Genomic DNA, 10,595 nt, shown 5'->3' with positions numbered 1-10,595 from the left:
TGCTGGGGAATACGATTGTCAACTAAGTTTGTGATAGTTAATAGATCTTTTGGTCAAAGATTCTCAAACTTTACTTTTTGTTTGTTGTTTTTGTTTTGAACAGGATGACTCTTGTGCATGCCAAATATACGGAGATCGGGTCAACCATTATTACCTATAAATCCTGAACCATATCTCATTGGCAGAATGGATACGCAACAAGACCCTGAAAGAATAACTGCTCAATAGAAGCAAGCTAGGTTAGCTGTATTGGCAGATGCGCAAGTAAATCAACAGAACATTGATAACCCAGGTCGGGCACCAAATCCTGATGATGAAGATCTGGGTGATGATGAGCTATTAAATCCAAAGCGTTCAGATGATTTGGCTGCACTTGTCAACAGAGATCGCCATGCTAGAATGAGACCCGAACGCAGGGCTGTGTAGTTTACTTTTGATGATGACGATGATGAATTGGATGGGGCTGGTGCTGTAGGGGCTATTATTCTTCCTCCTTTAGCATCTGGAGCCAAGTTCAACATTACTAGCACTATGATCCAGCTGCTACAACTCAAAGGGTTATTTGGTGGACTTGCAGGCGACGATCCGAATATGCATTTGATTAATTTTATCTCAACATATAAGTCGTTCGACAATCCAGGAGTTGGTCAGAATGCAATTTATCTATGCCTATTTCCATTGTCTCTATCTGTAGAGGCAACTCTATGGATGAATGGGATAACTCCTGACTCTATTGGAGGCAACTAAAAGATGCTTTCCTAGAAAGATTCTTTCCGCCATCTAAGAGAGCACAATTGAGAGATGAGATAAATAATTTTAGACAACTTCCAATTGAGGCTCTCCACGAGACTTGGGAGAGGTTCAAGAAAAAGCTTATGAGGTGCCCAAATCATCAGATGGCAAATGTCCATTTGATGAAGATATTATATAGAGCCTTGAATTCGGTGACCAAGCCAGTGGTAGATAATGCTGTGGGTGGGTCATTCATGGATCTCACCTTTATTGAGGTATTTGAGATACTAGATCATATGACAAAGAAGAGTAGAGCTTGGCATACCAGGGATTCTGAGGTAACAAGCTCTACTGTATCTATTGGTATGACTGCAGAACAAAGGTGAAGGGAAGAGGAACGTGACAAATATATGGCTCACATGAAAATACAGATGGACCTTCTCACTAAGCATTTATTATCAGGAAAGACAGAGAAGGTTAAAACTGTTGTATCACAGGGAAGAGCTGACTCCGATTCCGAAGAAGAAGCAAATTACTTAAACAATAAGGGGTTTTCCAAGGCAGTGGCCAAGGAAACCAAGGTCGGAACTATTATGAAAAATCTAGATACAAGGACCGAGACCAAGGGAATTGGAAGATTAAGAATAACAGAAGCGATTTGTATGTCCCTCTTGGAAATCGTAAAGCTGCTGTATCTAGCTCTGGGAAGATGTCCATGGAGGACATGATGGCCAAGCTATTGAAAGGAGTGGAGGCAACCAACACGGGAATAGCTGAGGTAAAAAATGATTTTTCCTCAATGAATCAATTGGTTGACTCGCAGTCCACTTCAATAAAATGGTTGGAATAACAAATGAGTTAACTATCGATGGCATTCAGTCAAAGAAAAGCTGGCACTTTACCAAGTGACACTGTGCAAAATCCAAGGAAAGATGGATCATGTTTGGCCATTACTACCAGAAGTGGTAAGGTGTTGGAAAATCCATCTAAGGGTATGTCTGTGATTGATAGTATGGAGGATAATATTGTTGAAGCGGATTATGATAATTCTATAGAAGTTGAAAATCAGGATGAGGTCATTCATGATACTATACCTAGCTGTCAGCAGTCTGAAAAGATTGATAATGGGACACACAATGAAAAGGAAGTGGTGGAGAAAACTCTTCCAAAACCACCACCCCCTTTTCCTCAGAGATTAAAGAAGAAGGCCGATGATACTAAGTTCAGTAGATTCATGACCATACTGAAGCAGCTGACTAAAAATATGCCTTTGGTGGAGGCACTGGAGCAGATGCTAGGGTATGCCAAATTCATGAAGGACCTTTTGACAAAGAAAGGGCAACAAGCTATGAACCGACTGATAATTTCCGTCATTGCAGTGTGATTTCCACAAGGTCCTTAGTACAGATAAAGGCAGATCTGGGTGCTTTCACTATTCCTTGCACGGTTAGGTCTTTGGATTTTGCCAAGGCCTTATGTGATCTTGGGGCTAGCATTAATTTGATGCCGCTAGACATTTATAAATAGTTGGGGTTGGGAGATCCTACACTAACCAACATGCGGCATAAAATGATAGATAGGTCGGTAAAATGGCCTGTTGGGGTTCTGTATGATGTGTTAGTGAAGGTGGCTACCTTTATTTTCTTGCAGATTTTGTTATTTTGGATTACGAGGTGGACTTTGAGGTACCCATAATCTTGGGTCGATCTTTCCTCGTAACCAGAAGTATGCTTATTGATCTGCGAGCAAATGAGCTTTTATTCCGGATGAACGATAAAGTGGTGCATTTCGATGTATGCAAATCAATGAAATAGCCTAAAGAAATGAATGTGTTCTCTATAGTTGATATTTATTATGAGGAAGAGTTGGGAATTATCTTTGGAGGAGAAGTTTACAGTTGAGCCATTGGCTGCTGTGCTGATGAACTTTAAGCGTGAGGATATTGATGAGTACGAAGAAACTGTCTGTGGTTTGACAGGAATGGGGTCATATTCTTATGCCCCCAAGAAACTGGATCTTGACCTTAAGAATCAGCCTTCACCACCGACGAAGCCATCCATTGAAGAGCCACCAATGTTAGACTTGCAGGAGTTACCTAGTCATCTGAGGTATGTGTTCTTGGGTAGTGGAAATACGCTGCCAGTTATTATTGCTGCTGATCTCGGTGAACAACAGGTGGAAGCTCTCATCTCTGTTCTTAAGAGACGTAAGAGAGCTATTGGTTGGACTATTGTAGATATCATTGGTATTCATCCTGGCATATGTATGCACAAGATTTAGTTAGAGGAAGATTGTGTACCCACTATTGAGTATCAGCGTCGCCTAAATCCACCTATGCAAGAGGTGGTGAAGAAAGAAATCATCAAGTGGCTAGATGCAGGGGTGGTGTATCCAATCTTAGACAGTAAATGGGTGAGCCCTGTACAGTGTATGCCCAAGAAAGTGGGCATGACGGTAGTGGCTAATGAGAAGAATGAGCTAATTCAACTCAGGCCTATCACAGGTTGGAGGGTGTGTATGGACTACTAAAAGCTAAATTCATGGACACTGAAAGATCATTTTCCAATGCCAATCATGGATCAGATGCTTGATTGATTGGCAGGTAGAGGCTGGTACTATTTCTTGGATAGGTATTCCAGGTATAATCAGATCTCCATTGCTCCTGAGGATCAGGAGAAAATGACGTTCACGTGCCCATATGGCACATTTGCTTTTAAAAGGATGCCTTTTGGATTATGTAATGCACTGGCTACATTCTAGAGGTGCATGATGTCGATTTTCTATGATATGGTTGAAGACACCTTAGAGGTGTTTATGGATGATTTTTCACTGGTTGGAGATTCCTTTCACTTATGCTTGATGAATCTAAGTTAAGCATTACAGTGGTGCGAAGAGTTTAACCTGGTCCTTAACTGGGAAAAATGCCACTTCATGGTGAAAGAGGGCATTGTTCTCGGTCATAAAATTTTTGCAAAAGGTATTAAGGTGGATAAGGCCAAAGTAGAGGTAATCGAGAAACTACCTCCCCCATCTCTGTAAAAAGGGTGCGTAGCTTTCTTGGACATGCAGGATTCTATTGCAGATTAATAAAGAATTTCTCGAAGGTTGCAAACCCATTGTGCAAACTTCTTGAAAAAGAGGCCAAGTTCTCTTTTGATGATGACTGCAGGCAGGCATCTAAATGCATTAAGCTGAAGTTAGTGGAGGCTCCAGTTATTATTTCTCCCAACTGGACAGCGCCGTTTGAACTAATGTGTGATGCTAGCGGGGTGGCGCTTGGAGCTGTGTTGGGCCAAAAAAAGGATAAGTTATTTCATCTAATTTACCATGCCAGCAAAGCCCTGAATGGGGATCAAAAGAACTACACTATCACTGAACAAGAACTTCTGGCTGTGGTTTACACCTTTGAGAAATTTAGGGCATATTTTCTAGGAACTAAGGTGGTGGTCCACACGGATCATGCCGCTCTGAGATACTTAATGGCTAAGAAAGATGTGAAGCCAAGATTGATCCAGTGGGTGTTGTTGCTTCAATAATTCAACTTTGAGGTAAAAGATCGCAAGGGGTGCAAAAATTAGGTGGCTGATCACTTATCCAGACTTGAATGCGAATAAGCAATCAAGGACAAATTAGATATTGATGGTTCCTTTCTGGATGAGAAGATACTAGCTGCTAAGTTCGAGCAAATTCCGTGGTATGCTGATTTCGCAAACTACGTGGTAAGTGAGGCGATGCCAGAGAATCTTTCCTTTCATCAAAGGAAAAAGTTCCTTCATGATGTTACCCAGTATTTCTGGGATAAGCCCTATCTTTTTCGGCGATGTACAGATGGTGTTATTAGGCGTCGTGTACCAGATGTGGAGATGCTGAATATTTTGGAAGCATGCCACACTTCACCTGTTGTTGGTCACCATGCAGGCAACCGCACTGCTCAGAAAGTACTGCAGAGTGGCTGCTATTGGCCCACACTATTTAGAGATGCATATGAGCTTGTTCGTAGATGTGATCAATGTCAGAGACAAGGATCAATCTTCAAATATCATGAAATACCAATGTCCAAGATGATGGAAGTAGAGTTATTTGATGAATGGGGCATTGACTTTATGGGCCCATTTGTAAGCTCGTATGGGTTAAAATACATCCTAGTAGCTGTAGACTATGTATCAAAATGGGTAGAAGCTGTGGCGTTGGCTGGCAATGAAGGAAAAAGAGTTGTGGCATTTCTGAAAAAGAACATATTCTCCCGCTTTAGAGTACCAAGAACAATCATAAGTGATGGGGGATCCTATTTCTGCAATAAAGTCTTCAGGGCTGTGCTGGCGAAGTACAGAGTAAAAAAATACCGTTTAGCAACTCCCTACCACCCACAAACTAGTGGGCAAGTGGAGGTGTCGAATCGCGAGTCAAGGCCATTCTTGCCAAAAAGGTGAATGCCAGTAGACAAGATTGGTCTCGAAAGCTTGATGATGCCTTGTAGGCGTATCGAACTGCATTTAAGACACCAATTGGCATGTCACCATATCAGCTAGTTTATGGGAAGGCATGTCATTTGCCAATTGAGCTGGAACATAAGGCCTTGTGGGCTCTAAAAAGGTTGAATATGCATTGGAAGAAAGCAGCTGATCTAAGATTAGGGAAGATTAACGAGATGGAAAAATTCCGTCTCAGAGCCTATGAAAGAGCTGACTTGTACAAAGAAAGGATGAAGAAATACCATGACCAAAGGATTACACAGAGAGAATTTACGAAAGGTGATTTGGTCCTTCTTTTAACTCCAGACTGAAGCTATTTCTAGGTGAGTTGAGGTCTAACTGGTCAGGCCCATTTAAAATTAGCCAAGTCTACTCATCTAGAGTAGTTGAGCTTGAAAATGAAGATGGTAGTGTCTTCAAAGTGAACGGGCAAAGAATCAAACTTTTTATTGGTCCAAAAGACCTAATAAAAAGTGTTGATGTCTTTTACCTCGATAAAGTCTGAGTATTTGAGATACCCAAGTCGTGCCGCGATGGTAGATCAGGCTCTAGTGGGAGGTAACCCATAACATGTTGTTGTAACCATAAGTAGAGTCTATTTTATGTTTTTGGGATATTTTGATGTGTGTATGAAGTGTGTAGGACCAGAAGTACTGTAAAGAGGTAAATTGGGCGCATTTAAGCTACTGGAAAGTTGCGATGGGACATTTGACGGCCCACTAAATAGCTGACAGACCACCACACTCAACCGTCATAAAAAGGAAGGAAAATACATTCACTGGATAAGGCATGACAGCATAAGTGGCGGACCGTCAAGTATATGGTAGACCATCAAAGAAGCCGTCAGAAGCAGGATTGTTGACCTGCACTTTGGTAAGTAGTGACGGATAATTTGGTGGACCGTCATGACTATGGTTGACCGTCCCATTAACTGTCACACCAAAATAGAAACTCATCAACTCAGTTGAGGGGTGACGTTCCTAGTGGTGGTCCGTCACACTTATGACGGACCATCAATTCGACCGTCACTTTAACCCTAATTCTGAATCGGGTTGGGTTAAATCGGTACTCTTTATAAGTACTCCGTCTTTGACCTAGAATGAGATTTTAAGAATAAAAGTGAGCGGGTACACTCATTGTAACCGTTCCATGACCTTTGATTTTTCCACTTCCCCAAGATTCAAAGAACCTAAACTGAGTTATCCTATCTAAGACTCCTCTACTCCTCCATCACTTTTCTATTTAAGCTAGGTCATTCTTTCCCCATCCCCATCACAAACTAAAGTGTAACAGAAGTGATAGAAGTTGCAAGTAGTTCAGTCTCTGAAGTCTTTAGCAAGTAGAATACTACAATATCAAAGTATGAGCATTTATTTCTCTCCTCTTTTTCATTTGAAAAGTAAGGGCATGGATTGTTTCATGATTTGGTCTAATGGTGTTGAGTTTGAATGATTTATGTTTAAGTTTGATTTAGTGGATGAATTCTTGCTTAAAATATGGTTTTAATGTTGTTGCTCAAGCTAAAAACTGATTTGATCTTAAGCTGCGCTGAAAATTAGTCGAACCCATAAATGTGCCTGAGGACGAAGGTCTGACGGTTAACATGGCAGACCATCAACTTTGTGACGGACCACCAAGTTGACCATCCCAAAGGTCAAAGACAATGAGTTTCTGGATTATATTTGATGGTCAGACTGGTGGACCGTCATGTTTTCGATGGACCACCAAGTTGACCGTCCCAAAAGTTAAAAAAATAAAACATACTGGATAAAGCTGACTGTGGATCTGATGGATCGCCCCACCACTGGTGGACCGTCAAATCTCCCGTCAGGCCTCACTGTGAACTGTTTTTGCCTTTGTTTTACCTTGCACTGATTTCTTAATCCACTTTCAGGTGACATAGCTCCTAAAAATACACAAACCAAGGGAGGAAAATCTCAGCGAGGTAGAAACACATCTGCACTGTCCTATAATACTAGGCAAATGGAAAGAGAAGCCATCATAATCCCCCAGTTTGAGGAGGGGGTGACAATAGCATTAGTTTTACCGATTCAAGCCTAGATGAAGCAACAGTTGCTTCAACTCAACCATCACCTATAAAAGGTAAAACTGAAGAGCTAATGTGGAGAACCAAGGAGAATTTCCTGAACCTGAAGCTGACAACGTGATCGGATGGAAGGATCCCCAAGTACGAGATGCTATTAGGTGGAAAATTGAGGGATCATAAAAAGAGTTCTATGATGGGTTGCATCCTATTGCTCGAGGGATCCAGAGATCATTCTCTAAAGAACATCAGATTATGGCCACGGAGCTTCATGAATATCCAAAACTGGAACACCGATTCAATGATTATGGATTGGCATAGATGAGTATGCCACCAGGGGTGTACCAACCAAATAGGGTAAGGGAATTCTTTGCAATTTATATTTTTCTGGTAAAAGATGAATGTCCAAAGGGGACTCTAATTTTGAATGGACCAAATAAGGAGTCTGTTCCAGTCCGAGGAGTTGTTGTTGATATCTCAACCCGAACTATTAATAGAATGTTGTTTGGGCCAGCATACGAAGCTCCACCTGCTGTCCCTGATTTCGAATATAGAATGAGAAATGCTTCTGGCCAGAGATGTTGGGTAGCATCATTGATCACTGATGATGGAAATCCATCCTGGGCAACTAACCCCAAAGAACGCATTGTAAAATTCACACTTATTTTCAAGGCTAAGTTCTCGTGGGATGTTGTTTGATTGACATTAATACCAACTATAGGGTATGGAAAACTGGATAATCACAGGGTCGTGACAATAGCCAGTCTAGTTTTAGGTTTGGAAATTGATTTTGGCCAGCTAATTGCAGATGAGATATTTGTGAGGGCACATAAGCAGACTACTTCCATACCTTTCCCATGTTTGATTACTGCATTATGCAGAAAAGCTGGTGTGCTGCTGATTCGAGGCGTTGATAATGAAGTTTTAGCCATTCATAAACAGGACATTGAGAAGTCTAGAATGAGTCAAAGTTTGACATTCGGGTGAACAATCCTCTAGCACATTAGTCTCAGTTTGCACCAGTTCTCGAACCCCAGAAATGCCCGAAGGTATGCCTTTAACCATTACCACATATGTGCCTCCTTATTATGTGCCCCAGCGTACGTCCGCAGGATCAAATTCTACACAGTTTTTTAGTGGAGCAGATTTTGTGGAATACAAATTCAACCCAGTGAATTTTGTCAAAGTTGTGAAGAATCAAAAGATTCTTCCAGAAGTAATTAGAAAAGTGGGCTGGAGATTTCAAACCTTTTGTGGATGAAATCGTGGCCGAAGCAGTCAAGCCATTTCAAACTATTCAAGTAAGGATGGATAACATGGAAGCTCGCATCAACAAAAGGATAGATTAACTATCTCTTCCTAATTTTGCCAAGCTTATGGCTGAATTTGAGCAGGCAAAGGCTGACATAGTTGAGTTAAAGAAGAAACAATCATAACCACCTACATTTGATTTGACTCTGGTGGTAAGTTATGATGATGAGGTATTCTAGATCTGATGGGTAGACTAGTAAAGGATAAAGGCAAGCAACAAATGGATAAACAAGCAGTAAGGAAAGAAGAAAAAAGGAGAAAGAGAGAAGCAATGTCACCTGAGGAGTTAGACCAGCACAATCTGAGGAGAGTTGTGAAGAAATCAAAGAAGGAAGATGAAAGGAAGCAAAAAGAACAAGAAAATAAAGCGGCAGGAGTTTCTACTAGTGCTGCCCCAGAAAGAGGGCGAAGTGCAGGTTCAATTTGGGAAACCATCCCTCAAAATATCAAGGGTGAAGTTGTGAGTGTTCCTACCACCATAGGGGCCAACATTTTGCAGGGTGAGGACGATGGAGACTCACCGCATTTGACAGATGCCTCAGAGGAGTGAGAGGCCACGTAAGTATCCCATTCTCATGTACGATAATTTATTGCTTTGAGGACAATGCATAGTTTTCTGTGTGGGGGTGGGGGTATTTACACCATGGTTGGATGTTGTTGCTAATATTCTGAATCCAATCATGTACTATCTAGTAGAAGCGGCATGTCTAGGTTGTTTTTATTATTGCATTTAAATTCTGCAAAGCATAATGTAAATACAAGTGTTTAATCTATGAATTGTTTTTGTTTCAGCAATTAGTTGTAAATATGGAGAATAAATGATGTTGGCATAAGACGTTGAACATGAGTCTGTAATTATTTACCTTTTCAGTTAAGTATGTGCAAATAACCATCAGTAATTTTGTATTCAGCATTGGTCTGTAAAAAAGTGCATGAATCATGTAATGAACATATGAAGAATTGTAAAAGATGTTTAACTTCGATGCCTATGGGTGTAAGGATTTACTTGCAGTTATAGAATAGGATATCACCTAGAACTTGCCCGAGCCATGGATACAGTCTTCTAGTAGAGTCATTAGGATAGGATAATAGGCCTCCTTGAAGTTCTAAACCTTCTAACCTTAAGAAGCAACCCAGCCTGAAAGATTATTCCTGTTTGAACCCATCTTGTACCTCTAAGAATTGGTTTAACCTCCTGCCCCTATCAGTAACTCTCCATAGGACTTTAACATCCAGCTCTGAACTTAGCCAAATACTAACATTGTATATTTTATCTTAGACGAAGCATCTAAGTTGAGGGTGGTTAATCTCAACAAAAATCTTCAAAAAAAAAATAAAAAAAATAAAAGACCTAAATAGAGTGTGAGCTAGAATCCAATTAGAAACAATTGGTCACTGTCTGAATTAGTATAAGTTGAGGGTGACTGGTTTTTCTATTCAGAAAAAAAAGAAAAAAAAAGACATAAGTAGCAGATTGAGGGTGAAAATATGCTAAGGCAAGGAGAGTTAAGTTTCAACGAGTCACTTCACCCAGAAACATACCCCCCTAATCCTAAACCTTGTTGTAAGCCTTGAAAAGACCTGTTTGATCCTAGTGAGTCAACCGTAAGGACGTGTCGTATGGCCAGGGCAAGCCTATGGGTACTTGGGCTATGTTTGAATTTTTTTGTGAGTGTGAGAGCTGGACAGTGACTACATCATATAATGAGTGGTGGACTTCTTTGTTGTGAGGGTAATCAAAGTTTTACTGAATTTGCTTTTATCTGTGGGATGTAACATTCATGCTTGTGTGCTGAATTATAAGAAAATGCTGGGTGTGGATTCTATTGTGTCAAATGCATGAGATTAAGCTAATGAGTGAATGTTTGCATAAGAGAATGTTTCAATGGTTGGTTGCCGGTCATTTTACTATTCATGTGCGCAAGTTGGTATTGAGTTGCTTGAGGATACACAATGATCTTAAGTTGAGGGTGTTGATGTTCCGGTGTTTTATGGAACATTTAGCATCATTTTCTTAGGAAAATTGTATGTTTTAA

At 40.7% G+C, this 10,595-nt stretch overlaps 1 pseudogene; it reads left to right on the top strand.

The window, feature by feature from the left end:
- Positions 1-2,459: 2,459 nt before the first annotated feature.
- On the top strand, positions 2,460-7,947 carry LOC124897923 (annotated as a pseudogene).
- The last annotated feature ends 2,648 nt before the right edge of the window (positions 7,948-10,595 follow it).

Source organism: Capsicum annuum, chromosome 4 (genome assembly GCF_002878395.1).
Source record: "Capsicum annuum cultivar UCD-10X-F1 chromosome 4, UCD10Xv1.1, whole genome shotgun sequence".
NCBI classification, from domain to species: domain Eukaryota; kingdom Viridiplantae; phylum Streptophyta; class Magnoliopsida; order Solanales; family Solanaceae; genus Capsicum; species Capsicum annuum.
This window is presented reverse-complemented; position numbering and strand designations above follow the sequence as displayed.